A 3,585-nucleotide genomic window follows, 5' to 3' on the forward strand; every position below is an offset into this window, starting at 1 on the left:
CATGTGTTGGGGATTTTCATCCAGGTGTTCTCGAGACTAATTTGTGTCAACAAAACATGTCAATCATCGCACTCATACACCGATGCATCTTTCATTCTAGATTCCTGACAAGGATTAGGATTTTGGCCTGTTGAACTACCGACGCGACGGTAACTCTCGGTTTGTCCGAATTTCATAAATTTGGCCTTTTTTTTACAATATATCGTACCTAAAGGCAGCAATTCAAAATTTTGGGCCAGTTGAGGCCTTTGAAGGTCTTGTAAGGGTTTTATTTTGGGTGAAGACTTTCGGACTAATCCGAAGTACAAGCCTATTAAAGCCTAGAGTGATGCCTACTCGGGTAAGGATGTATGTAGCCACTATTTTCTCTTTCAAGTTATAAATTGTGTAGATTATTATTATCTGTATACAAAGGAGATTCATAAGCATAATTTTTGGAACGTACAAGTGTCATAAAGATCTCCACTTCTTGGCTACCTTATTTTGTTTGTTTTTCTCTCGTGTAATCACACTTTTGTTTGTGTTTATCTCAAGTACTTGTATTATTGTTTACCTTGTTATATTATACATAATTAACAGATAATGAAAATATTATCATAAGAGTTCTTAATTCAGGTACATATTTCTACATGTAGGTACTAAAAACAGATCACAGAGACAGAGCCTATTGAACAAACTGACTTGCGCAAGCCAGTTTAGTTTACACAAATGGATCGTAGCGTGTGAACGCAGGCTTGAAGGTTGCAAAATCCAAATAATAATAATGAACTTTTTCTAGGTTCCTCTCACTTTTTTGTACAAACCGAACATACCGGCAAAAGGATGTTTTCGCCTGAGGGAAATCCTAAACTTAAGTCTAGTTGGGACGGACCACTAGCCATTTCCAAAATATTAGAGTTCATTAAATAAACAAAATAAATAAATCCAACATACATATTTACCTCTTCTGTTCATCAGGCAGCGTGTACCTGTAGAATGCACTGATACATCCGAAGCACAACAGGAACAGTGCCAACTCCCGATATATCAACTTCCACAGGCTCCCCTTCCACATGAACAGCAGCCGTGTGAATCCGCCACTGGTGGAAGATGCCACCTCATACTGGTAGCTCACAGTCATAGCGTCGACACAACCTCGGCCTCAGAGGGGGAATAGGTTGAGAACCGCTTGGGCGATTAAGGAATCATGAATCGCGAAGTCGCCCCTGGGTTGTATCCATTGGATTGAATCACGGAATCGATACTGGTTAACGGCGGCCTTAGAAGGAGATAGTTTGAGAACCGCTGGGCATTGAATTAGGAAGGAATCATAATCGATAGGTTACAGGGATTAAAAGATTTTACGCGTAACAGACGGATTATAATACATAATCACGATGTGTAAAACCGGGATTTTAAATAATCTAAATATTAGATAGTCCAATTAGCACAGGGAGTATGAGTTGTCAAAAATGTAGCACTGAGATTACAACACATAATGGATTAGGTAGCAAAGATACTTGTAAATATTACAATAAATAGTCAATTTTTAGGTAGCACAGGGACTTATCAAATAGGCAGCACTGAGATTAAAGCACAGGTAACACGGAAATTTGTAAATTGTCAATTTCTAGGCAGCACAGAAACAAAATACTACCACAAAAGTAGCACTTTGGGGTTGGGGAGATTCAAATGCATGGATTTTGGGTTAGATGGTCTTTCCGCACGTTATTGATTTACACTCGTCTGTTTATTTGATCGATACCTATTCGCTAGAAAACACATGGAAAAAAGATTACTATTAAATCATTTATTTATTTTTATGGATTTATTTTATGGGAAACATCTGGCTGACAAATGAAACAGAGTGAAGGACAAATTTTTGCGAAACTTTGATTTTTTTCTTTTTGTACCTGCCTGACTACCTAAAATGCTAAATCAGTTAAATTACGAGTATTACAGTGTTAAGTGTACATGTTTCACGGGGGAAAAGCAGAGCCCTTAAGCCTGAATTGGCGAAATTATAGTGAGTAAGATTGAAAGATACACACAAAATTGGTGCTGTTTTACATACATTTTATTACATTTTATGCCGTCCCAAAACTAACTTTATACATGGGGTCCCCCAGAATATCAGACGTATTATCCTACCAACTCCCGCCCCGGGTCTACAGTTTCATGTTGACTTTTATGTTATTCAAATGCAATCAGTACTTGGTAACATGGTGCTGGTAGGGATAGGGAATAGTTGGAACACTAGAACCACAACCCCAGACAATTTTATTCTAATGTCACATAAGTGTTCTCCTCAAGTAGAAATCTCATTTTATTCTCTCATATTCTGATATTGCACGAATTGTGCACATTATTTTGATTTATTGAGCGAAAATAAACAAGAACTCTCACCAGATTTATTTGAGAGGAAAAATCACTCTGTATTTTTCGACGATCTATGTCAGGGGTGCCAAACCCCGAAATGAGTCGGGCTACGTTCCATGAAGAACTTCACGCTTTGCGCTTCGAGATTTTCAAAAGTTATGACGTAATATTACAGAAGATCAACCTTGAAAAACATTGCATAACCATTAAAATAGTAGTTGTGACGTCAAAATTTAGTAAAATGGGCCAAGTGCTACAGTTTCTTTCAGGAACGCAGCCTAGTTAGACCTCAAAGTTCAAAACACGACCGCCATCCGTTATCAATTCTTGTCATTTTTCTCGATCATAAGATTTCCTTCTCCGTACAATTTTTTGTCAATGGTGGCGTTCGAACCCGGGACCTTCTGCAATCGGTTGGGCATCCCTGATCTACATGATTAATAAACATATGTTTAGAAATATTTTATTTGCTAAGAATTAATTTATTGTGTATGTCAGCTTGTTATTGCAGTGTTTTTGGACCTTGGTGGATATTTCTGACTTTGGAAGTGACATATGGACCAGGTATATACCGTTAACCTGCCCGAATAAGACTGAAAAGTCCCAGAAATCGAGGCAGTACATGTGTTGGATGGGCTATTATTCTATGGTCCTTCACGACAAATTATTCTCTGGATTTTGTGGATTAATTGAAATTGGTGAAATTTTGGGCCCGATCATGCTTTTGGGGCACAATAGAGATCCTTTTCCTAAATAAACTGTACAGTTTACTGAATCACTAGATTCACTAATATTAGATACAGTCCTTTTAAGCCTTTTCGTATTTTAGTAATGATAACTTTGAAGCTTTAGCTTTCGTGTTTTGAAGAAACTCTTAGCTTTACCACGGAAATTCTTCATGATAAAGATTTTAGATGGATCTGGTGAGAGAGAATAAAATGAGATAACAAAAGTACATAAATTGTCTTTTCAATTTCATATCGGAAGAATAAACAAAATAAATTCCATCCCACATTCCACAAGGGCCATTTTTCGAAGAGGAGGATTCAGAACAACATAATTCTACTTTAGGATCACCCTATATTATATATTGCACAAGAATTGAGGAGAGGTACCAAAACTAAAGTGATTTATTGGGATAATGGGGTTATTACAACACGGGATAGTTTTTACATCACTTCACTTTCAATGATTTAGGTAAGAGTTAAGGTAACTTCGCAGAAAAAA

General features: G+C 37.1%; 1 long non-coding RNA gene across 1 annotated transcript; it reads right to left on the bottom strand.

Moving 5' to 3' along the window:
• Window positions 1–1,015: 1,015 nt before the first annotated feature.
• Window positions 1,016–3,585, bottom strand: LOC113472704. The gene is made up of 2 exons (XR_003394909.1): window positions 3,474–3,585; window positions 1,016–1,751 (listed from the first exon to the last, which is right to left on the bottom strand). It is a non-coding gene; the product is annotated as an uncharacterized LOC113472704 (long non-coding RNA).

Source organism: Diaphorina citri, unplaced genomic scaffold (genome assembly GCF_000475195.1).
Source record: "Diaphorina citri unplaced genomic scaffold, Diaci psyllid genome assembly version 1.1 scaffold7384, whole genome shotgun sequence".
Taxonomy (NCBI): domain Eukaryota; kingdom Metazoa; phylum Arthropoda; class Insecta; order Hemiptera; family Psyllidae; genus Diaphorina; species Diaphorina citri.